Source organism: Falco cherrug, chromosome 1, assembly GCF_023634085.1.
Source record: "Falco cherrug isolate bFalChe1 chromosome 1, bFalChe1.pri, whole genome shotgun sequence".
NCBI lineage: Eukaryota > Metazoa > Chordata > Aves > Falconiformes > Falconidae > Falco > Falco cherrug.
Window position 1 is genome coordinate 66,729,286 of NC_073697.1, and position 26,922 is coordinate 66,756,207.

A 26,922-nucleotide genomic window follows, 5' to 3' on the forward strand; every position below is an offset into this window, starting at 1 on the left:
GCAGGCAAAAAACCTATTGCTGCTCAAGGAAAGAGGTTAACTAAGGGGTCTTTTGGGGGCACTGAAAAGCTCTTCCAGCCCTAGTTTCATGGCAGGAAGGCACCAAACTGTTTAAGAATGTAATAATCCTGGTCAACGGTCCCCTCTCTTCACAAGGTGTCTGTCTATCTTCTTGTACTAACAATACTTCCCTGGGGCAGAAAGCCCAGATGAGAAAAAGGGACAGGCAAGAGCCATCAGTGGTTCAGTCACCAGGTACCTAACAGGTTTGGCTCCTGATTCCAGAGACAGCATATGGGAAACACTGGGAGGCAGGGGTTGTGGTCCACCTGGGTACCACATAAAAAAAAAAAAAAAGAAAAAGATATTCTGGAGGCAGAACACAGGATGCTAAAGACAAGGGTCCCCATCATAACCCAGCTGGTGAGGAGGCAAAGTCTCAATGCATGACTAGAGCAATGGAGTAAGGAAGAGAGGCTCACATTCATCAGGGACTGGGGAAGCTTCTAGAGTAGATTAAGCCTAGAAAAGGATGACCAGATTTCCACCTGAACTGAGAGGGAAACAGAATCTGCACTTTACATCAGGAAGATCATACAGAAATTTCAAACTGACAAATAGGAGAAAGGAGACTGGTGCACACAAGATGCACTGTTCTGAATCCTATGGGAGACACCACAAACAAATGAAGAATAGGACAGAAGTTAACAAAAGTCAGACAGTAAACAGAAGTAGTAGAAAAAAAGTCTGATAAGGAAAGGATACAGTGACAGAAAGCCAACATCAATGCTTTCCATGTTTCACAGCAGACCCACAATGCTGACCTTTGGACATAGACACAGCAGGTATAAAGGAAACATGGCAGCAGGAAGGCAATGGAACATTGAAGTACAAGGGAACTATTATTTCCAATTACTTTAATTACTCTGCAGCAAAACATGAAATATTTACATTGACCACTCGAATAACACTAGATTTCTAGATGCTGTGAACAACTGTTTCAGGAACAGGCAGCTAGGAAACCCACAAAATGGGAAGCAACTCTTGATTCAGCCCTGACCAGTACACATAATTGGTTTATCATATTTCTCCCATGTACCTGAACTATATCAAGCATCAGATTCAGCATTTCTACAGACCCTCAAAGCCAGATGATCAAGTATTGTCATGCTCACTAAATATAACGGTATTTAAAAAACCCAAAAATAACACCAAACCATTGGGAGCAAGAAAGCATACTTCAGAAAAGCTGAAAAAAAGGAAAGGATTATAAACTCAGGTATAAACTGCAAAAAAAGAAAAAAAGAAATAACCAACCCAAAAATTAGGCAGAAGCATACCAGAATCCTCTAGCTGATATTTCTCAGGAACAAAGAATCAGTATAAGAAACTAAGGGAAAAGCCAACAACAACGTGATGAAGAATAGGTAGCACTCAACCAGGGTGAAGGATGGAAGAATTGTATTATCGATGATGGTACACAGCCTCTCACCCAACACTACTTTATTGCCAGAATACAGAGGGAAATATTTCCAAAAGGAGCATTTTAAAGCAAGCATGGGGAACCTTTAACAGTGTCATATGATATACAAAAATGGCCATATAACACAGGCAAATATGCAATAAAAGTAGCAAGTATTTCTAGAAATAGGCTGTATGGGGTATAATCATCACAGCTTTTTGTAAAGCAGTCTTGCAAACCTACCTCAGTTCCTGGGCAGGCTAACAGCTAGTACATGACGCACATCTAATTGATAGTGTCTGCTTGGATTTCCAAAATAATTTAAATAAGATCTCTCACAAAAACCTCTTAAAAGATCTGAGCTGCCATGGGATATGAAGGCTTAAGATGGAAAACCACTTAAGAGAGGAAACAGGCATTAAATGATAATACTTTTTTGTGAAGCTAGATCACTATCTCCCAGGAATCTCTGCTATATTCCTAAATGGTCTCAATAAAGGAAATACTGAGATGGCATTCATCAATGATAACTATGTCTACTGTTTACTCATGACAGTAAAGAAAATTGCAGAAACATCTCATAATATTGAGATACTATAGTAAATCAACAGATGAACTTCAGAATGAAAAAGTATAAAGTGACATACGTACAGAAAAAACAGCCCTAACTTTACCTACTAAGTGTCAGATGTTGAGTTGGTTATTCTTTTCAGAAATAAGATTGAAGCTGAGTCTCCTATGAGAATATCAACACAGAAGCAGTCAAAAAAACACCAGAGAAATGCTGGAAACTACTTGTAAAGAGAACAGAAAAGCAAAAAAGGAACAAGCTTATAACCACAACATAAATCCACATTATGCCTGTATCCTGAATACTGCACTAAATTATGGCCCATTTGCCCATCTTAAAGTTGATACAGAAGAACCATAAAACATCCCGAAAGAAGCAGCACATGCTGATCAAAGGACAAAGCAGTTTCTACATGCAGGATGCCTGAATAGACCAGGGTTCTGAAAAAAATATGGAGAAAGGGATGGGGGTCTAGAGAGTAATGTGTGAAGTAGTGGAAGTGAATAGGAAAACACTACTAACCGTTTCTTCTCATAAAATAACTAGGAAACTTCAATTAAGAGCAGCAGGTTTAAAACAAGCACAAGAAGATACTGTCATATAATACACACATAAGTCACGTGACTCCTTGCTGCAAGGTATGTAAAATGTCAAATATTTTGCACATTTAAAGGGAATAATCACTTTTCTGGGAAAAAAATTCCACATAGAGCTCTTAATTATAACGATTTCACCTTTGTGATCCAATAATTTCCCGACTCAAATCACCAGAAGTTTAAAAAACACTCTCAGGAAGCACCATAATCTGACTGCTGTATTCTAATCTTCCCAAGGTATCCTCCACTGACTACTCCGCAAGTCTCTAGTTCAATTAGCTGCCAGGTATTCCTTCATCAAAATAACAACAAAGTATTATAAATCCTGTGGTAGAACTGGCCAGCTTGGGACCAATGTTTTCCCCATCTGCTAAGCAAAATGTGATCTGACCTGTCTAGCTAGATCACTAGCCACAGGAATAATGTATTGGTGTCTTCGCTCTTAGACAGTTAAGGAACCATGGCAGCCCTCAATAGTTCAGTTGGAAGGATCCTAAATTGACTGTCTAGTCCAGCTGCCAGCAAACTATGGGCACCGTGTTTCTCAGCATTCAACAGTGCATTAGGCTCAAGCTACAGAGGAAGCTAGTGCTTTGCAGCAGCATGCATTCCTGGCTACAGATCACCCTATCCATATGGTATCAGTATCTGTATCTGATGACACATCATATTCCAGAAAGGGACTGTGCCCCTCCCGGGTAAGCTGAATGGTATTCCTCTGATCTGAGAGCCTAAAGAGGTGTCACAAAAGCAACAGCACCTCATGCCTTGCACATGACCAAAATCTGGCACTGTCTTTTTTGGAAATTAATTTCAGACATGCACTGTCATTTTCCTAGACTCCTCCAAAGCTTGGCAAGTGAGCTGGCACTTACCTGAAGTCAAGGCAGAAAATTACTTTTCATGTGTGGACACTGGGACATCAGTTCATCAGTGATTGATGAAGCAAGCATGTTCATCTTGTCTCCTATAAAAGTATCAGGTTACCAAAGTACCTGCCAAGGAAACAAAACTCACTTTACTCATAACAATCTTAAATTAATATTAGGATAGAAAACTTCTGAGAAGATATTTGCATTTACAAAAGTTCTTGCCAGACAAATTGCTTAGTTCTTTTGTTGAGACAATAGCTCTTCCTTCAAGAAAAATCAATACTGACCCAGCGCTGCCACCCCAAATACAGCTCTTGAGGCAGGCAGCTACCAGGCAGCCTTCCTGAATAGAAAAGGTGAAAGAAACTCAGGCTACATCTTAGTAGCCACAAATTTAAGAGAATGCAGTCCCCAGTGCAGGACACTGCAACTCTTTCACAGTTGCTATCTGCAGACACATTTGGGAACAAAAGGAAGGCTGCCTACAGGCTGTGCAAATTGAAATGGAAAAAACCTAGGCCTGTATAATTATAGTCACAAAAAAGTTTGCAGAGCAGCTCTGTTACCCATTACAAATGCAAGTCCAAATCTCATCGCTTATGCTTTTCCTCATAGGTACACAGAAGTATCTTCCAATATATTAGTAACACTTTAAACTTTCAGCATGAATGTTTTTTAAAATAGTTCTTTCAAAGTATTCAGGAAAGGCATATTCAAACTTTTCTATGAGTAAAATGCACAATATACAGCCAACACACCTTACAGCTTTGCTTGTCCCGAAGTTTGAATGTCCCTTCCCACAAAATGCATGTGGCTCAAGTGTACCTGCTACTGGATTTCAGTCACATTCATTTGCCTTTAAAAACACCAATTATAAGACTGCACAACTGGCACACAGTTTATCTTGGCTCATCTCTAGACAAGTCTGTTTCTGAAGAGAAAATCTGCATATTCAAGTAAACCCAAAATTTCCTAACAAAGGACTCAAAACCAGGGTTCCAGACCATCAGTCTTGAAACCAGATATTTAAGAGCTTGAAACTTTTAAAGATGTGGAATTTCCCAAGATAAACTCCAGTTAGACAAACTCTACTGAACACAAAATGGCAGCCAAGAACACAGTGTGCCTGCAGCCTCACACTGACCAGCACTTGGGTTCCTCTGCCCAGGCTAGCAATTAGGCCATGTGAGTACAATGCCTTTGCATGGCAGGTGCTGAACTACCCCAGTACAGACCTGTCTGTGCTTCTCTAAGACCTAGCTCCAAATCCTTATCTAGTAGCTAAAGCTCCTGAAAAACAAAATTAAGTCACTTTTCTGGAAGCCATCAACAACCCTTATCAGGCCCACACAAAGAATAGCTATTAAACCTTCACTTTGCTTTCTAATTTTATTAAGGGAGTATCTTTCATTACAAAACTTCAGGAAATGAAACATTTTCAATACACAAGGACCTTCATATGCTTTTTGCTTCTCTTGGTAGCACTGCTGCAGCTTAGAGTCAGAGCGGCTGTGTTGGGTGGTTGCCAGAGAATTTGCTGTTGATTTGTTTTAGTAATAGTCTGTTTAATTAAACTCAAAATATGGTTGGTACTTGAAGCCTTCAGTCCAACTTTGGAGACTGCTCTAGCCTGACACTTGGTCTACCCAGTATATTCAAACTAGACCATCTTGCTAATATTACATCTCCCTGAACATGAGAATCCAAGTAATACTCAGGCATAGTAACTGCAGGAACTGAAGCTGGAAGAGGAAGCTAGACACAAAGCTAGACTTTTTTTAATGATGTTTGAACAAACACACCCTATGGCAGTAAGACATGTATGTCAATTAACCCTGGTTCTGTTACTAAAAAGAAAGAAAAAAAAAATCCATGAGGGTGTAGACATGTAACTGACTCCCTGAGTATGTTCATAGCTTCATCTTCAACACTGAAGTTTCATACATGGCACACAAGGAGTACGGATTTTCCCCACAAAGAGCTCACCATCCCATCTGGTACACAAATGAACTGGTACCTTTGGTGTCACCCAAATAATCCCAACATCCTATGCCTTCGTTCTCATTCCTTGCATAAAGGATGCAGTAAGAAGTCAAAGGCAAACAAAGGTAAGTGCTGTTTCAGCCTTTGGAAAAACATTTGCTACCTACCTCCTTTCAGCACACTGCTTTGACTTGTCAGTAACAAACACCAGCAGGATTAGGTTGCTCTGCTACAACTGTATCAGCACAAGCTACAGAATATCTAGGATTCTGTTTAGCAGCAACCAGTCTAAATAGCTTGTGTAAAGGCTGGAAATTACAGCAGAGCTTACTGAACAAACTTAAGTCTTCAGCGGTCCTTTTCTATTGCTGCAGTACGAACCTAATTGAACTCACACGTATTGCAGGCAGATGGAGGAAAAGATCCAAAGCCAGTGGATAGAGGTAAACATTTTTTGTGACTGTGACCCTTCACTTTTTTTTCCCCATCTTGCTGTGCTTCCTGTGCTCTTAAGAGTTTCACTTAGGGCTCTCAGTCAAGCACATTTACTGTCTCTCACTTAGGATAATCCTAAAAAATCCCTTACTAAACTGCTTCAAAGAAATCTGGTTGGAGCCTCCTGCTACCTTGTCAATCTCTTCCCTAATTGAGAAACGTACATTATCCAGAACTGCCTCGACTTGCAGTGTGCTTTAGAATTGCCTTAAACACTCAGCCATTAATGAGATTTTGCTATATTAATATGTCATCAGAACTGATTCAACAACCCTTGTGACTCTCCCCATCATGTTTGCCATGACAGCTCTTGTTTTCTTCCTTAAATGATAATGAGACATATACATGCCTACAGTACATGCTATCACCATAATATTTAACCTCTCCTTGGGCAGTTCTTCTTGAAACACAGAGAAGCCAGAACAATCAGCTGTTGTTGTAATGAATTGCCCATGTAGAAGTCCGTGCAAAAATAGAAACTGATATGCAGGCCTAGGTCTAGGGCTGACTCAAATCATCTTCACTGGCTTACTCAATACTGAGCTGTGCTAATACCCAGTAGCTCAAGATTTCTTTCCATTTCTTCAAGGATGGCTATTCAGGTATAGACAATCATGCATGTGCTTGGAGACTAAGCTACAAGTTTTGTTAAAGGCAAAGTTTAAAAGGGGAGAAGGAACAGAAACTAAGAAAAATATTTCTCCTTATAAATTGTTTTTGGATTTATGTTCATCTCTAGGGGATGAAAAACTACTCCAAGAAGTAATTTTATATTTATAATACTCCAAGAAGTAATTTTATATATACAAACATAAAATTGTTAAACAAATACTGTTTTCTGTTTAACACAATTGTTCTACAAATATAGTATTAAGACGAAAAAAAATGTAATTACTTTATTGCTATAGTGAAGGATGAAATTAACAGCATATCAGTGGCAGGACAAAATATTTCCAGGTTATCATTAGTCTATATGAAGAAAGAGACTCAAGGAAATAGAAGTACACATGCTTTTGAGCACAGCTCTGGTTTCTAAATCAGGAAAGGGAAGGGAAGGTGGGAGAAGGTAGTGGCTGGTGAGGACTAGTAAGAAAAGAATAAAAAATAGTGCAAATCAGACCTTGTAGCATTTGCCCATGAAGACTGAGGCTGCCACAAATGACAAGAATCTAAACTCAGCTAAGTAGAAGGAAAAAAAATTTAGAAATTTGTGTCATTCTCATGCCCACTCTTAGCCCCCAGAAAGGAATCAGGAAAAACTTGAGGGTATAGTAACAAATAAAGCAATATCAATGTTTGAAGTGCTGGACAACAAAAAGGAACAGTTATTCAATACTAGCCCAGCAGACCCTGGAGTCTCATGGATCCAGACATCTTCCTGGCAAACTGAGGCCATGTCACAGTCACGCTACTGAGATACCAGCCTCAGGAATACAGGGCAAAGACAACATACAAGTAGCTACCAGCATGTGAGGGACGCCACTCATGACCTGTTGCATTTCACCACTCCTGTCCATGCTGGGCAGAGGTGCACTAGAGGATCACCAGCAAGAACACAGTGTTGCCCCTGGCTGTACACAACTGCCTGTGCCTCCCAGCTCCAGGACTGAGAGGGCTTACTCTTGCAGACTGGCCCAAATTACTTCCTGTGCCCAAAGTCACCCAGCAGCAAAGACTAGTAGCAACCACAGGTGACTCCTCCAGTAAGTCTGGAGCTTCATCCCCTACAGCAAATGGAGCAAAGTACAGACCCTGCTTAGGGTACCCTCAAACACTCAATGCTATAGATAGATAGTGCACACAGTGGTGGGAGACAATCTTTCCATAAACAGCAGTATTCCACTGCACACATTGAGACTCAGTGCTTCAAGATTTTTACTAGGTGGAACACGGCATTTTAAGGATATATTTTTTCTTTCAAATATAAGAGGACTGCTCCCATCCTGGTGCCAGTACTTCCACATATTTACGCTAAACCAGAAGGACACATACCTGTGGAATGCTTGGCTATAACAGGGCTTCAATAACACAGTAACATCTTTGTGCTGTGCATATGGGTGATGTCCCTGCAGACAGGCAGAGTTCTCGAGATGTTCCACCCTTCCTGCTTGCTGAGACTGGGTGGGCTGGACCCTGGTCTGGGTTGCTAAAAAAAGAGAAGGCTGGTGCAGGCAGACAGGCTTACAAAGCATTTGGGTGGGGAGACAGAACCAGTGCTGGTGACAGCTGAGTTTCTCAGGCTGCCTCAGCATGCTACAGTCTGGGTACCTCCCTTACTTGTGGAGATATGAGGCTCTTGGACTGAAGTGGAAGGAGCCTCCATCTCTCCCAAATCAACTCTGCTATGCACAGACACTGACATGCAGTGCGCACTCAGGGAGCCAGGCCAGCAGCACAGCAACTACAAGGGAAGAAGTTTTGATAGTGATAAGCCGGCTCCTGTGCTGGACCGGTGCAGGGACAAATCAGCAAGATCATTTCCAAGACCATCCAGGTAAGGCTGGAGAGCTTGGTGAAACAGTACTCTGACATTTGCAAGGGATGCAGGGACAACAGCTCTGAGCCAAATAGGCACAAGTCATCCCTCTCTTCTCTGCTCCAGGTTGACACAGGAGCAAAGTGGGACTGACCAGATAGGCAAGGACCTGCTGAAGGGCCTGTTGCTGCTGCAATCATTAATCCACATCCTCCACCGACAGTGAGCAAAGACTGTATGCACAGTGTGAGAGACGCTGAACACACCCTCTCTTCTGGAGGCACAGCCCTCAGTCATCTGCTTGTAATCAAACATCCTAAAGATCTTAAAGGGGTGATACACCTAACTGTATGGCCTTATCAAAATAGTTACTACAAGTAAGGACAAAGGAGGAAAATAAGTCAGCTTTGAAAGCTGTCAGACTACAGTGAGAGTACACAGACTGAAGTGGCTCCTAAGTATTTGAAAACAAATGAGGATTTAATTAAGAAGTAAATCAAGTAACAGATACAATCACATGCAATAAGGTGAAGCACAAACACTTGTAAACTAAGCAACAGCTCTCAAATTCTGAAACCCACTGAAAAAAAGCAGAAATAATTGACCACGCTGTAGGCAATCCAGAAATTACTTGGAGCCAAAATTGTGATTCAGCCGTCAAAAAGGATAATAAACATCTAGTCAGTATTGCAGATTACCTACTCTGAGACAGAAGTAGTACACCACGCACAGCAACACAGACTCCCTCTGGAGCAGCATGTACAATTCTACTGCCACAGATGAACTACAACTACAGCAGACACAAAGAGGGTTGTCAAGAGAATGAAAGCTCTGAAAAGCTATTCTTAGAAGAGAGGAGTAAATAAATAGACAAGATGGAGCTCAAAGTCTGTTTTAAAAGGACATGGAGGACAAGAGCTAGACAATCAAAATCTGCTTCAGCTGTTATTCTACTATGAGACTTGGCTGGAATTAGAAACAGCTTCAGTGTTGTAAACACCAAGCCACCCAGTGGAATAACAGCCATGAATTACATGGCAAGCCACACTTTTTTCCTGGGAACAGACACACTTTGACATTGCACCAGACGCAATCATTTTGTTTATGACACTAAATGCTCTTTTCATGGCATTACTCACATTTTGAAAGAAAAGAGTCTTCAGTGGTGGGGGAAGAAAACACTCCTTGGCTGGTTTCAGGGAATTAGAGGGAAAGGCAGTATCTTAATGTTCTTTCTGGATAGTAGCTAATCCTCAAGTAGTCAGCTCCTTCTTGACTAGTCTTTCTTCCCAAAACTCTCTGGGCTTTAGTAGAGAGAGCAGAAGCAGCAGAGGAAAAGAACTGCAAGTGGAAGGGAACAGAAATGGATACATGATGTTTAAAGAAAATTGACTGCATGGTTTCTAATTATGTAAACTATCTTCCAGTACACAGCCATTAGCTTGAAGCCACAGGGCAAGAAGAAATCACCCCATATAAAACTGCCTCAGCTTATTCAGCAGTTTTCATTACTGGGCCACCAACAGAAGTGTTTTGAGCTTTGCCAGACTAACTACAGTGCTTTTGAGAGGAAAACACACACAAAGGGCAACTTTTCACCCTTCACCTGTAGGCTGCCTCTCTAAAAGGCTGGCTTCCCTGTAAGATGGCACACAGAACAAGTACATTTTGCTGCAAGGTGAGCTCAGGCCATCACATGGCCTCAGTCGTCTGATCAATGGGAACACTTGTTAAGCCCTCTCAAAAGCTTTTACACAGCAAGTTAGAATCTCAAGGTGAACATAAAGGATTTGTCAGGGTCAGTGCATAATATTCATTAGAAACTGGTCTTGCACTCATTCTAGAAGAAATGCTTAGTAAGAACAAGTGTTGCAAGGCATGTTACTGAATGATGCTCAGTAAAGACAGCCAGCATCATTACAACTCTGTGCTTGATCCAAAGTGCATCTAACAGGCATTAGCACTAGCAGAATGCAGAAGTCTAGAAGTTTGCATGATTTTTAGTCCAGGAAGTCAGTAAGACTCACTGACAAGAGTCCACAAAAACGCTTTGCAATGATGGTGACTCTACAAGGGTTTGGCAGTTGACTTTGCACGGACTAATGCTCATTCACTGTAAACAGTGTTTTAGTTCAAATACTCAAGAACTCCTCCAGGCCAAACTCTTTGGAAGCACTTGGCAACCCTAAACCTTATGCTGGGGGTGAGGAACATATTCAAGATGTTCACCCATACATGACATTCCCACAGGAATCAGCAAGACATGGGTTTTGGAGACAGAAAAGCCTTCAATTAAAAAATTACAACTTTTCAAAGATATCTTAACTCAAGTTGTTTCTGCCACCAGCAAGACCAGAATGAGTGCTAATCCATTTGAAAAGAGAAAATGAAATTTCCAACGTCACCGGCTGCAGAGGAAGGGAGAAACTCTCTATTAGCCATACCTCAAACATTGAGGCACTCATAGTAAAACTACATGTAGCTGACACAAGTATCAACTCCCCCTCACTCATGGTAAAACTACACATAGCTGACGCAAGTATCAACTCCCCCTCCCTCCACCTGCCCCCTTAGCCTAGCAGTCAGGTGGACTGGCTTTTCTGCCTCTTTCTTCAAGACAAAGGAACCAACAGCAGACAGGCTCTATGCCTGTGCTGACATCTGCATGACGCACAGGGCTCCAGCTGCTGCTCAGGAAAGTGAGGGTCTGCCCAGATCCTACATGCCAGACCCAAGAGGCTATCTCAGATACTCTAAGGTGTCTCAAATAGTGTTAGAAGCCAATATAACAGCAAGTGAATCAAACCAAAGGGGACACTGCTCTTTCTAGTGCAGGGACAGATATCTCCATTACACTGGAGGTATAATGCACTTCAAGTATTCTCCCTGAGAGTTCAGCACTGCTGGAGGAAAATCAATTACCAGACATGATCAGATAGGAAAGTGCTGTTTATACCTTAAATAATCCTGGATCCTTACATTGAGAGCAACCTGTGGGTGACACTGCTGAAATCATTCAGGCTTAAACCTGCACCAAACCCAAAAGCTTTCACCTAGCAGGTATTTAAGTACACATTTCTATTTATTTATACAAACAGCTCCAAGGATTTTTTAAAGAAATAGCTAGCTATCTCTATGCCTAACACCTTTAAGAGTCCTATATTTGAATACACAAACTTGACTTTCAAAGCTACCATCTTTAAGCCTATATGTTTGCAGTTAGGAGGATCACGAGGGACAAGTGTTGTGAGGTAGCCCTGTAAGGAGCTGAAGCTAAGGAAAGAAGACTGCTAACAGTCAAGTCACCACATGTTACCTAGCTACCAATTAACTGCTAAACTGTATTAACTAGTCAACTGCCAACTGCAGTGTAACCTGAAATTACTTCCAGTTGATTTATAACATGTTAAGCTAATATAATCTTGCTTTGTGCTGTGATATGATAGAAACAAGCATGCAGTCAACTCAATGACTCAGCTGAGCTGCACCATGTTGAACAAAAGCAATCCAAAGTCACCCCTTTTTCCGGTGTCCCCAACAATCCTTCCTGTAACACTAGGGTGCGGCACCTTCACAGCATTACCAGTAGTTCGCTATTAACCCCTTCTCCCACCCTGAATGAAAATACATTAGAAAAATTAGAAGAGAACTAAGAAACCTGTTAATCATGAACCTTTTCTTCCCTCCCTCCCCCATCCACGTCCTATATCTTTATGGTCATCCTCAAATAGCCCCAGGACTAGTTTACTTAAATTGTATGTAACCTCTCCTAATTAACATTGGAAAGAGGTGGAGCTGCTGTTGTAACAGCAAGAGGCAGTCTGTCACTAGCCACAAGATATAAGATAAAAACCTAACAGGCAGAATTCTCCCACACACCCTACCAAGGCCTGACAAAAATCTAAATATAATCAGTTTGAGGAAATGTAAGCTCATGATACTCTACTCCAATTGTAATGTTTGCCAATAACATGAAAAACTTAATTGTGTGAGGAGTGAAGACTCATTTATATCACTTAAGTTACTATGTCTTCATTAGACATTCCTAACCATTAGGTAAAGCAGCCTGCTTTGTTCTAATCATAACCCATGACTAGAATAGCATATGTTACACTGTTCTATATTCCAGATAAAGGTCTCCACCTTTCTATCTTTAAGACCAGTCTTCCTTGACCCTCACCCTACCTCCACTTCTGGTGAGAACCACACTTCTTTCCTTTGTAGATTGCAGGTTTTAAAATGACAGCTTGATTACCAGCTACGTTCAGTTGCACCTTCATGATGGAAAGGACTAACTGCTACTTCCTGAACACACGTCTAAGACAGGGTCAATAAAAAGCCTGCTGAAAGGGAAATGGAAGATCAAAATACACTTTTTTAGTTCAATTTAGGTTGAAAGGTACGTCACTAGGAGCTAGATTCTGACCATCTAAAACTTTAATCAATTTCTATATGGAAAGGAAAACCAGAATCAGTTAGTAACATGCCATTGCAAGCAGAAAAGGCATGATATATTATATCTATACATACTACAAAGGGCATTTTGTTTCTTTTCAAGTTCTTCATTCTGTTTCAAGAAAGCAAAGCCAAACAATGCAAATCTGTCATGAACAAGAAACCACTTGGCTCCAGCTGGGAAAACACCAGGGCTTGCTAGAGCATATAACCCCAAACACTTGAACAGGTCCCTAACTGGAAGTGGCTCTGACTATCAGTCAGTTCCCAGGACCCCTGTGTACTGGTATCAAGCACTTGAAAAAGGGAGATTATCTGCCTGACATTTACAGATTTCTACTGCAGATAGCTATGTAATTCATATTTAGCTGTTATGTCCTATCAATAAATTAAGGTTTTTAAAGCTGTTCTTTTCCCCTCTCATTTGCATGCTCTACTTCCTGAGAGAAATCTACTTAGTCCTCTACTACTGTACTCCAGTATTACTGTCCAGAATACCCCCAGTTTTAACAGGGACAGCTTCAACTCTGAGCCCCTTCTTCTTGTGACAGCTTACAAATGTTACCCAGGTCTATCACTGTTGAGCATGTACCAAGCATTAGCCGACTACTTCCCATCTCTGCAGGAGAGGAGAAAGGAAGGGAAACCCAGAAACCTGCATCCCCTTCTTTACACTGCATTCCTGCATTTAATATGTATTAATACAATATTAATTAATATGTACTTAATAACACTTATCCCAAATGCACAACAGTAACCAGAAATGGCGAGGGCTAGCATGGGAACACAAGCAAGCTTTGCTTATTTTTTTTATGGCTTCCACCTGTGCTTACCTGCCCTCAGCCACTCTAGCTGGGTATTTAAACCTTGAACCCACACAATAGCTCCGCAAAGGATTAAGAAAGGCTGTATTGCTACTGACACAGCTCACACTTACAGTTGCCCAGCCACAGCTTATAGTAGGAAGAACTGTTCTTCCTCCTTAGTCAAAGTATCTTTCATATATAAAAGTAGAGATGCTTTCACATAAGTAAAAAAAGTTTAGACACATCATCAGTCTCATCTGCACTTAAGTGACTATATTAGCTTTTTCCTTCCCAACACCATAGGCATAAGGCAGCTTCCTTGCTCAAATTCTAGTGCCACACCAGCCATGCTCTTCCTGATTCCTCCAAGAGTCATTCCTGCCTCTTGCACATGGGCTACTACCAGTCATTCCTTCCACACCCTTATGAAGCAACCAAGGTTGTCCATGGCCACCTTTTGCAGTAGTTTTCCACAGCAAGGATGCTGCAAAACTGGCTGAAAGGTTAAATCAGCCTTTGATTCTTCCTGACAAAGGAGGGAACAGGAAAGAAACAGCAAGAAGAGTGCTGGAGGCAAACCCCTCCACCCCTGTGAAGCCTCTTCCAGGCATAAGACTGTGACTATACAGAACTTTCTCTAGGTAGCTACTGGTACCTAAACCAAACCATCTTAAAACACGCCACAGTGGCTCAACCCAAATGAGCAGAGAAGCAGATATGTAGCACCACTGCAGGTTAAGTGCTCAATTTATTCCCTCAGCCTCTTAGACAGCCCTGGCAGCCTACAGAGCTTAGCTGGTCAGACATCTTCCAGAATGCAATTTAACCAATTTAATGCTACCTGCAGGGTGTCTGCCACACATCCGGTCACACAAGTGACAGCAATGTGGGTGTGTTGGACCTATTCTTGGTCTCCCACATCAGGTCTTGACAACTAAATGGGTTAAACATTTGTAAGAAATATTAAGGTGGTTTAAGGTCACCATGCTGGAAGCCTGGACCAAGTTTATTCTCTTCTGACAAAAAAGGCTTTAGAAACAAGGGAAGAAAAAACCATTGCAGACAAGAGGAAGACAGTCTATTAAGATGCCCTTCAAGAAGCCAGAAATGTGTCCAAATGCAGATGATAAAAATAAACTCTGGTTCATAAAACACCAACACAACATTATAAAGGCTGAGGTAAAGATTCAAAGAACAGTGTGATCAAGACAATCTGACTAAAAACCTTTTCCAGCATGTCAGAGCAGGAAGTCCATAGCATCAACAAACTATCAGACTGGTAAAAGAAGTATTGACAGAAGATGTATTCAAAACAAAAAGTTAAGGAAGTCGTTCACTCCAGCCTGGGGAAGTTTGTACTCTGGAATCTCCCTTTAGAAATTGATTCTATCCTACGTCCTCCCCAGAGTAAGTGACAGCAGAACAGAATTTTATTTTATTCATTCTTCCATTACCACTTGCTAAGTTCAGGTAATATTCACTGAAACATTCCAAGAGAACTCCTTCAAAGGGGAGCAAGAGGAAGGGGGGAACAGAAGCTTCCCCTCCTGAAGACTGAGACTTCTGAAGGCAACTAGGAGAGAGACTTACTATATTAAAACTTCAGCTGGTTCTCAAGATGCTACTTCCATGCCTATAAGGTAGCTGGCAAATCAAACAGACCATCAGCACATGGCAATAAACACAAGAGCAGAAGTGGGACAAGCATCAAAACTTCTGTCAGGTTCTTAGCTAATCCTCAAGAGGGAACAGGATGAAAAGCCAGTGGCCTGAAAAGCTCAGCAGTCCACCTAGCAATGCAAGCAAGCAAACATGTCTCCAAAACAGCAGGGAACCATGCAGTGTGATAATTTTAATCAATCTGTCTTTTCCAACCTCTGCCAACAGCTCTAAGCACCTGTGGTCAGAACAAGCCTCACCCTTTCTCAAGAGAAAAACAAAGTATCTCCTCTCAGATCTTTCTCCTTAAGATAGCATGACACACTGGCAGAGATATCACACTGGAAAGGAGTTGGGGGAAATCCACAATAACTCCACTAGGTCAGAAACTGCACTGATCTAGACAAGACTGTACATCATCTGATCCTTCCCCAGACCACTGCAGCAGCTGCTTCAACCTACTGCAGTATATGCAGCACAGACTTGCCTTGTCCAGGATAGGGCTGGGATTCCCACCTGGATGTCAGAGTCACAGAACAAGGTCAGCATGTAAAGACCGTCAACTACATACAGAGCCTAACGATCTCATTCCTAGCATCATTCGGAAGGGCTAGTAATGACCAAAGGATTATTACTATCATTCTCTTTAACTCTCATGCCCCAAAATGAACAGAGCCAATATAATGTCTCACTGTAATGCTAGCTGTGTGGAAAAGGAGGAAACTGCTTGCCTGCTCTTTTATGTCCTTTAATCTTTCTAGAGTGTGCTTACAGAGCTGCATCATGACAGAATTACTCTCTCTGGCTTTTAGTGGCTGAACTGTTTAGACTGAATTTACCTCAGACATATTATCGGTATTAAGAGCAGACATGGAAATAAAACACACCCAAAACTGGAAAACAAGTGACTGAATATAGGCATCTACAACATAAAATTGTAAAGTGAGTTTATCTAAAACACTAAACACTCTGCTTTGTCTCTACATACTAGCAAAAGATTTGACTTAATCATCAATAGACCAGGTTTAAGTTCCAGCACTTGGAAAATAATCTGACAATGCAAATGCTACAGGCATTTAGTAAAACTAAAAGTAATGAGTTAACAGTAGGTTTTTACACATTACACAATTACTGCCTTGCTGCAGGATATGAATGTGGCAAACAGCTTTATAATAGTTATGAAAAATATAAAGCAGTTGACTATCTGGCTTTAAATAATAGGCTAATTCTGGGTTGACATCACTCTTACTTGTAACTGGAAGGAATAAGTCTCCAGCTGTGGTAACACTGCCAAAGTCCTCACTTAGCATATTGCAAAGCAGTCAGCAAATGGGTCATAAAAACATGGGTGTCCCAAGGACATAACCTCCTGCACAACTGGCACTGACCACTAAGAGACAAGCTACTGCATAAGTTATACCTTACAGTGATCCAGGTTTAACTGTTCTGGTCTAGTCAACTTGCACTTTGACTGCATTACAAAGCTGTAGAGGAAGCGAAAGAGCAATCAACAAGCATATCCTTACAGTATCTCCCACAGCATTACTCCCAAAGTGACCCGACCATAGAACTAGATCCACTTCTAGTATTTCCATTTTTATTTTGAACTACAAGTGAAGTAGCAAATCTGGTTTGGGATCTGTACCAGACTGGTATCATACCCATCCTATTTGGTATGGGAAGAAAAAATACCACAGCCTGGTTTCTTACAGGTAAGTCTTCTGCAATCACACTTCCCCTGTATTTACCCTCAATAGTTCAATGCCACCACGTTAATGAAAGAGAGACGACATTTACAACCCTATTGAGAAAAAGGCTTCAGTTTGAACTCAGGTCTTCCAGAGACCAGGAAACCCTTGTGAGTAAGATGATCAATGACACAGCCAACACCACTGACCAAAAGCCAGTCGGATAAAGATCCATACAAATCCAACAACCTCAGCTTCACTGCACACAGCAAGTGATTTGAGAAGGCAGTAAAAATGTTGACCTGGGCTCTGTGAGCAGCGCTAGCCATCTGGACAGACAGCAGGAGCTAGGACAGGCACAGAGGTATTGCTTACTGGCTAAAGCCTGTAATTCAAGAAGTAAGCAAAAGCCCCTAGTCTGTTAACCCACTAATAGCGCCTAGCTTCTAATTTGGAAGAAAGTCAAGTCCTACTCTCCTGTACAGTAACAGAAGGGAAAGCCATCACAACGGACCATTCCTTCCCAGCAGATTCTCAAGAGGTCAATGTCTATGCACCCTAAGCAGCCTGCCTGCATGCTCTCTGCTGCCATCTGTAACAGGTCCTACCTGATGAGATGGCCTCTTGAGATGCATCTGTCTAGACATCTCCTGAGTGCAAGCTCTGCAGAGATTTAAGAGACTTCAACTCAAAAAGACAAGTTTTACTAAAACCTAAATTAACTTTAATCAGAAAAAGCAAAGTGCCTATGCAAAACACAACAGAAATAAACCAGATTTATATACAGGGCTCTCCCTAAGAGACGTCCCCTTTTGCAGGTTTGATTCTGGTCACTCTAGTGGGTTTCTAGGTTGCAGCAAATCCTGTACAACCTCTCCCCCAAGGAAGCTACTCTCTTCATCACAAGATGTCTGGCCACCTGCTCCCTAACTCTATAGCATCTCCCCATCAGTGGCAGGCTCCCAGGGCTCTGGCATCCCTTTTGCCATTTAACAGTCAAGCAGACACTATGTTCTAAGCATTAGGCTTCATGATCTTCTACTGTTCCCCTCTTTCTTTTGGGAAAACCAAACTTCATACCATCCAAGTAGTCTTAATAATGCCTGTATTTGTGTACGCAATCTAACTCCATCCATGTAAGAGTTTTTAAATTCACTGCCCAAATTCAACTACCTGCATATGATGTAGTCTGCTTGGTAATACAGGATCTGAAAACAGTACCTCTCACAAACAATCCCATAAATGTTGTAATATGTCTGAGCCATAAAAAGGGCAGCTGAGAACCAAAGGGTCCCCAAAAACTAGGAATGTCTATTCCAAGGAGGGACAGCTATAATCCAGCTTTCCAAGATGAGGTGACAACACTGATCAGGAATCACATCTGAAGGTTCCCGGCTTTTTCAATATCACAGCTTCCTTGTCAAACTTGAGGCTAGGAGACAGTTGAGCAAAATATCCTGCAGCCACATCTCAAAATTATTAGCAGTACAGGCAGAATAAGTGGAATTGATTAAGTTGAGGGGAGTAACTCTGATACTGATTTTTTTAAATGCTTTTTTCCTATAGAACAGCTTGAAAAAATAAAATTTGGTTTAAGTTTTTTTTTTTTAAGAAAAAATACAAAAGCCTTAAAACTGAAGTACTCTAACATTGTCAGAATGACCTTGAGCAAAATAAAACCAAACTTTTTTTGTTTGCAAAGTTATTTTTCCTGTTCTTTGAATTGTCAAGTTTTTTATCTCTAATATATCCACATTTGAAGCTACTATAATACCCAAGGAAGCCATAATTAAGATAATTAACCTATCATATACACAGATTTAATATTTCTACTTGAACACTCTGAGGAAGAACTAACATGTTGTTACATGATACAAATTTAAAGAGAACTTCAAAAGTAGCAGTTAGTAGGCTATAAAATAAAATACAAGGCAGTTACAACAGGTTAACTCATTGCAGAGTACTATCACAGAAGAGTATACTTGTTCTCATTGAGATGGAGGTAATTTCCTTCACAGCACCCATATGCTGCTGTATTTGGATCTATGACCAAAACAGTATTGATAACACACCAATATATTAACTATTGCTGAACAGTGCTCGCACAGCAACAAGGCCTTCTCTGTTTCTCATTCTACTCCTTCCCTCCCTGCCAGCAAGGAGGCTAAAGTTAGACAAAAAAATTGGGAGGGATCACAGACAGGAAAGCTGATCCAAATTTATTAAAGGGATATTCCACACCACATAACATGCTTGGCAAAAAAGCTGGGGGGTAGTATTTTCCAAAGCAGTCATTACTCAGAGAGTGGCTAGACATCCCACTGCCTGTGGAAGGTGGGGAGTTACTGCCTTTGCATCACTTCTTGTCGTCCCCCCTCCCCACCCCACCCTTTGTTTAAACTGTCTTGGTCATGATCCTGACTTTTTCTTGCTTTTGCTCTTCTGATTCTCTCCCTCATCCCATAGGTGGGCCTGAGCCAACAGCTGGTAGGCGACTAGTGGCTGGCCAGGGTTAGCTCCCCTCAGAGTCATCCCTGACAAACCAAGGAACTGGGAGTCATGCAGGTCAGATTAAAGACAGTTCAGGACAATTTAGGGCACTGGAAAGAAAAACTACAGGTGAATTGAAAATTTATCGTAATAGCTAGGGATTTCAAGAGCAGAGAACAAAAAGAAAATGTAGTTTTTCCATTACATCAGAACCAGCTAGCTTAATGGTTTCTAAACTACCAGGACAAGGATAAAGCAGATAAAGTCAGTGCAGTGACACTACATATTTCTGCATCTGCTTTCACTTTAGAAGAAGTGGAACAGAAGATGCTCAGGATTGCATTAACTGTTTTCAGGAAAATGCAAGGTACTTCTGGGGGAAAAAAAAAAGACCCAAAACTCAAAGTACCAGACCCCACAAATATGCTCATTTGTGTCCTGCAGTTCATGTCTGAGGAGTCCAAGACCTGTAAAAGTGTCCTAAAAATGAAACATTAAAATGCCACGTCAGAAACATGCAGACAACTGAAGCTTGTGACCCAACCTGCGCTGACAAACTCAAAACCACCCTGCAGATTAAATTAGACCTATGTATTATGACTCATCTGAATAATTGCTCAGCAGGCTGTGCCTGAAAAAAACATCTCAGCATGCAAGAATTTCTACACCTGGGTCACAGAAGGTGAGCTGTACTTAGCTGCCTTGCATTGCAGCAGAACTTGTTAGTGCCTTGCAGAGAAAGCCAGGTGCCAGAGGAAGAGCAGAAAGTTGACAGAACAAATGGCAGTTCACAAGTACAACTGCAAAGAGCTGCAGAAGTACATTAGTCCAATCACCAACAATAAAGAACCAAGGCTGAGAAGAAAAGGATAAGCAGTATTTCAGAGGCATCAACAGAGCTGTATGAAAAAGTTTGATGAGTAGATGCTCCCACAGAATATTTGAGTGGCCAAGTCAAATTCTTAAGCTTTTCTGGAGTGAACCATCATTGCCTGCATCTCAAAACTCTTCTATCCCATTTCATTACCTGCTCCCACAATAACTCCTCTCTGGGACAAACCTTAAGGCACAGGAGCTGCCTAAGGCCACTGACACATGAGCTTTCTCCCTGAAAATCACTGCTTTTCAGCAAGCCCCATAGGAAGCCTCACCACACAACTGGCACTATGGCTTCCAGCAGCAGGACTCAAGTAATTAAGAATTAGCTCACATACATTATCCAGCCAAAGCACTGTACCACAAACACATACTGTACAAGGAGACGAAGTCATCCACATTGTTTTCTGGTTTACAATGGTGAGTTCTTTCTGGGGGAGGCATATGCATAACTGGGGGAAATGCATAGGTTCCAAATGTGCAGAAACACTTTAGGAGGTAATTTAGAATATTATTCATTTGAGTAATTCTAGAGGGACATATGCACAGGCTGAGATGTGTCATCTCAGATTAGACACGTTTCTTGAATCCAATTCCAGGACAATTTCCTGAGAAGAATGAACAATTTCTTTGAGCTTTAGCTTTTTCAGTGCTACAGTGAAACCTACTATGTAAGATCAAAGCTTCAAACACATGCAATCCGGTCGATACTGATTCTGATCACTGATTCAATCTAATGTTTTTCTTTCACCATTCCACTTCTTCCCACTCGTCTACTGTAGACAAGATACTTCCTGGTAATTTAGTTTCATTCCTTTAACATTTATGGTGAGGCAAAGCACTAAAATATGAATCCTACCTCTAAAACTCAAAGGCAATAGAATACTGACCCTTATGGTATCTAAGCACTTAATTGTCCAACCTGTTATTCCAAGCTTCAGTTACAGATATTCTAAAGCTTCTGTAAATAAACAATCAGAAGCACTTAAACTGTAGCTGATCATGCCTGTCATGGAGGAGGAATCAGAAGACCCACCAATATCCTTTCAGCCCCAGCTTCTATTATAGCTCTACTGTTTAGCAAAACTATGAGGTTTCATAGATACCTGAGTCATGATTCTAAGGATCTGATGAGGGCAACACAGATAACCATTTGATAAACAAGCAAACCCACACAGAAAACACAGAACAAAAAATAATTGAAACAAGACACAGAATGAGCAAGTTTAAACTCCTATCCTATGAAGCATGAGTATTCCAGCAGCCCTAGAAACAGAAAAGCATTGTGGTTTAAAAATAGGGTGTGATACCAGATAACAGCGGTGATTCACCTGGAAGACAGGGAGAGTACAAAAGCAATAGACAAGCCAAAACCTGCACTGTAATGACAACACACAGAGTCACAGCCTGAACAGCTCCTTTGGTGCTGGAACAAGAGGTTACAAACAGGGCAACCTGGCTTTCATGAGAAGAAATCATAGGAAAAAATTATATCCATAGCAGAAGCAAAAGCCACCACAAACACAAATTGCTATTACCAGCTTATCTACCAGTAGTACTGCAGCCATCCACAATCAAGTACAGTAAGCTACTTTTTAAATCAGCACAGCTTTTGTAATTTGAAACAAGACATTTATTTACAACCAAATGTCTGACCACAAAGATTGCAGATGCACAGAGGGAACAATTTTGGGAGCAAAGGAATTTCGTGCCACAGTAGAATATCCATATATGTCTCAACTTGACCATTATCCACATGCTTATATGCACAGAATGAGACTGTAACTTCTGCAATTGCTAATGTCTATTTTCATACTATCCCTTTTTTACAAATGACATTTGGTCCCACTCTGCTGGGGTTCATGTTCTGGGGGTCAAGATCTCTATGCAAAACCACAGACATACACACTAAACAAAGATTTCTACAATTATGAGACAGATTGCATTTTTTAGCTGTTTCCTGCCTCTCAGTTCCCCTCAGATATTGCTCCTAGTAGTCTAAACCTCTGAGCAGCTGCTACTTTGAACCTGGTTTCTTAAAAAAAAGACCATTAATGCAGACAGACTGCCAACAAATTCAACAGGCTTTGAAATTTTAAGAGCTTGGGCAAGGGGGGGAGTAGGGTAGGAAAAGAGGCTACTGCCCATATTGACAGAAAGACATTTATGCTCACATCATTTTAGACACCAGAAATTCTCCTAAAGACAGATGAGTAACTGGGTTTTTCTTTGGTTAGGTCTCCCAAAGAACTTACTAACAGACCCCCCACCCTCCATAAACTCACCAAACAAAAGCTTCTTTGTCTAAAATTGACTTCCCCAGCAACATTATCCCAATGATTATATTCGCTCTTTAATCAGACCTCCAACCCTGAACAGCTCTCAGCAGCCAGAAACTATGCAGGAGATGTTCAGAACTGTCAGCATGCTGAAGGCCTTGCTGTACTTGGCTCCCAACAGCAAGACCTGGAAAAGGTGACCTTTACAGTCTGGTACTTAAACAGCACACAGTGCTGCCTCTCTTACAATTCTTGTTTGAAAGCCTGTACTATCAGAAAGGAAACCCTTTGTATTTCTTCCTCCAACAGGACAGAATAGAGGAAAAATATGCTGGCACAAGATAGGGAAACGTGACATTTCGTCTCTCCATTATGTTGTTGAAAAGCTATCTGTTCATCACATGCAGCTTTAAACTACTCTGCTGCCACTGGGTGTGATACTTACTGTGCATAGAGCACGGGACACTATTTTTGTGACAAAAAAATTCCTTGGTTCGAATCAGGGTACTATTCATCTATTTCAAGATAAGTTAAGGTAGGGCTATCTAGCTAATGATAGGTCTATCATAGTACCATGTAGATAGATACCTAGTCTTGTCAAGCCTGTTCTTTAAACCCCTAATTGGGCTAGACAGTTTGTACTACTCAGTAATTGTTCATACACTTCCAGCGAGATGACAACTAAGAAGAGAGCTGTACTTTTCAGCAACCATAAATCACAGCAGACAGAGGGGAGTAAGTAGAGAATACCAAATACATTCCTCACCCATTCAGTGCAGCATAGCATATAAGCTGAGCTCCTAGTATAGGACTCATTGGCAATAAAGAGCTAACTGTAACATGATTTAGCAAGGAGTATAAGGCCATAGTTAAATTTAAGGATCTAGTTAGGACCTTATGGATTCCATAAAGCTCAGGCAGGAGCTCTCATAGTTCTGTAAATGCCTGGCTGAACTCAGGCCAAGCAAATGGAAATAACAAAAAAAGATCTGAGAAATACATCTCAGGAATTACCTTAATTGCAAACTTACACCCTCTCTTGTTTCCCAGGAAAGCTGACACTGCACAAGGAGCAAAATCTACCAAAGTATCACCCAGAACAAATCCTGCCATCTCCAGACAAGGTCTAGCTAGGCCAAGCAGCACTTTCATGCCAGTCATCTCAAGCAGACCCTGTACTTCCTTTCCTCTAAATATAACCACTGCAGACAACTTTCCTGCAGCAAAGAAAATTAAATAGTTCACATTAGTCTGGGATCAAGATATATGCACCAAACACAAGATGCTGCCACCTCCTGATTCAGTAGGGGACTGACCTAGAAAACCCACTAAGCTGTATGTACAGAGTTGCAACTGGACTGAGTGTGTCTAAACACTATACTCATTGCTGCCAAAAGGGGACAGTCACTTCTTCTCTGTGTTCACTCTGCCTCTTGAAAAGCCATTTCAATTCACATCCTGGAAAGTTATCCAGGATTGAAAAATGAAACTGCTTATTTTCAGACTAGCAATTTAAATCAGGTCAGTGATGACTATATGAGAACTGGGGCAGCAAAACTGAAAACAAGGAACAGGAGACATAAAAGACAGTCATCACATTCTGCAGCAGAAATACACTGACCACCTCAGCTGTATCATCTAACCCTACTTTAGGGCATTTGAAAAGGGAAACGTTAGGAAAATAATCTACTCTTTAAAGTGGAAACACTCAAGGGAAAATTGCAGTGGTTATTATGAAATGCAGATTCTTCAGGTCTATCCGCAAAACCAGAATCAATGGGACCATCCAAACAACTCAGCTTTGTCTTAACTTCCTTGTCACTTAAGTGTCTATTTGATTCTCTAGGGTCAATCTGTCTCACAACAAGCACTTCCAAAAGCATTTCTCAGACTTTATTTACTTATTCAGAAAAATCTCACCCCCCCTTGAAACCCAGTGCAAACAAATAGGTATCACCCTTAACACTATCAGCATGAAAATCACATTACCTAAGGGGAGAAGGGAGATGAGGAAGAAGCCTGAGGGAAAGAAAACACAAACAGGAACAACCAAGGGAAACAGCAGCCAAACCGCTATCTTTTGGGAGACAGGAGAAAAACTTGTTGGCTTCCAACAATTTAAGTTTTCCTCCCCCCTCTCCATCTTACTAATTAAAAATAATTTTTGAGTAATAACTATAGGGAGTTTCCTGTTTACACAGCAGTAACTCCATAAGCCAATAAACTCACTGCCCTGCAGTACCTGGCATTGACACACACTCAGTGCAGAACACAGCAGTTACCTTGTAAACAGGAAGCACGCTACTGCCAGCCAGCGCACCAAGCCGCGGGAACTGAAGGCACATAGTCGTTTTCTTCTGCACTAGCACCTCCTGCAGCTGTCTTAAAGTACAACTCAGAAATTAAATACTTTATGGCTATCTATGCCAACACGTGTTTGCCACCACTCTCTGCAGCTTTCTCTAAAAATCACGATTTTTTAATTTATTTTTTTTTTAATTGTAAATGTCTTCCACAGCCTGACACAGCCAAAATACTTGCAGGCATTGCAGGGTATCTTTAGAAGGGCTTTTAAGCATAAGCAGATTACAGCAAGGTAGAGTACATTTTTGTTATAACCGACACCGTACTGCTGCAGGCTTGTACATAAAGGACAAGGGTTAGTGTGCACACGTTTTGAAAGGTATCAGACTTTATGGAAATCATACCCATGGTAACACCAGCTGAATGTATGGGTGTATCAGTAGAGACTTGCATACCAGGATACAGCTACATGAATGGCTCCCTGCTGACTTGCATCATAGAAGTCTGCCTTTTGAGAAAAGCAGGAACAGTAACGAGTCCTCCACTGAATCAGTGGATTTTGCATTTTAATCTAATTTACATAAACTGACCTACTTTGCAAAAGCGATATCCCCACCCTATCCTGGTTCTCCACAGTTCTAAGTTATACAGGCTGCAATATGCCTACAAAGAAATAATTTTTAAAAATATACCCCTCGAGCAGTCAGCAACCACCCTCACTCAGTCCCTTGATAGGCAGCAGAAGGCCTGAACAAGGAAACAGGCCCAAATCTTGTTTCTAATGTAGGACACAATTATTCTCAGTCGACCTAGTAATTCAACAGTGGCCTCTCTCTAATACACAGTCTTTAGAGAAAGCCCATTAGCAGTCACTTGCACAAAAAACATGGACAAATGGGCTAACACTAAAATGTTATAAAGACCATTTTAAAGGAAGAACTTCCAAACAACTGTCAAACTGGTTCTGAAAGGCACTCCCCAGACACCAAGGGAATTCACAATATTCCTTTTAAAACAGGTTTGGGCAAAGCAATTATCTGTCCCTTAAAATAAAAGTGTATCTACCAAATCTCTGACACAGTAAGAACCAGAAAGAAACCCATGACCAAGTTTAGCACCCTTCTTTCCTGCATATCCTTTCCATCTGGATTTGCTATATTGTAATCTAAGCGGGAACCCACAGCTACCAGCTACTTTGCTGCACTAAGGAGTCTCCCTTACCCTATAATTCTGGTACAAGAGCCCCTGAAAACCAGAACAAAACAAAAGTTTTGGTTGGAAGCGATCTCTGGAGATGGTTTAGTTTATCTAGAGCCACTATACCCTTGAGAAAAACAGCAGCAGCTATCCTCACTTGCACACACACACAGCCCCCAAACATACTACAGTAAAGGTGCTAGGCTCATGCTACCAATATTTGAACTTTGTGCCACTTAGAATCAGAACCATTTAGGTTGCAAAAGACCTTTAAGATCATCAAGTCCAACCATTAACCCAGGACTGCCAAGTCTACCACTAAACCATGTCACTAAGCACCGCATTTGTGTTTTTTAAACACCTCCAGGAGAGGTGATTCTCCCACCTTCCTGGGCAGCCTGGTCCAGTGCTTCACCACCCTTTCCATGAAGAAATTTTGCCTAATATTCAGTCTAAACCTCCCCTAGTGTAACTTGAAGCCATTTCCTCTTGTCCTGTTGCTTGCTACCTGGAAGAAGAGACTACACCTGTCTACAACCTCCTTTCAGGTAGTTGTAGAGAGCAATAAGGTCCCCCCAAGTCACCTTTTCTCCAGACTAACAGTTCCAGTTCCCTTAGCCACTCCTCATAAGACTTGTTCTCTAGACTCTTCACCAGCTCTGTTGCGCTTCTCTGGATACGCTCCGGTGCTCTGCATCCCTCCTGAAGTGAGG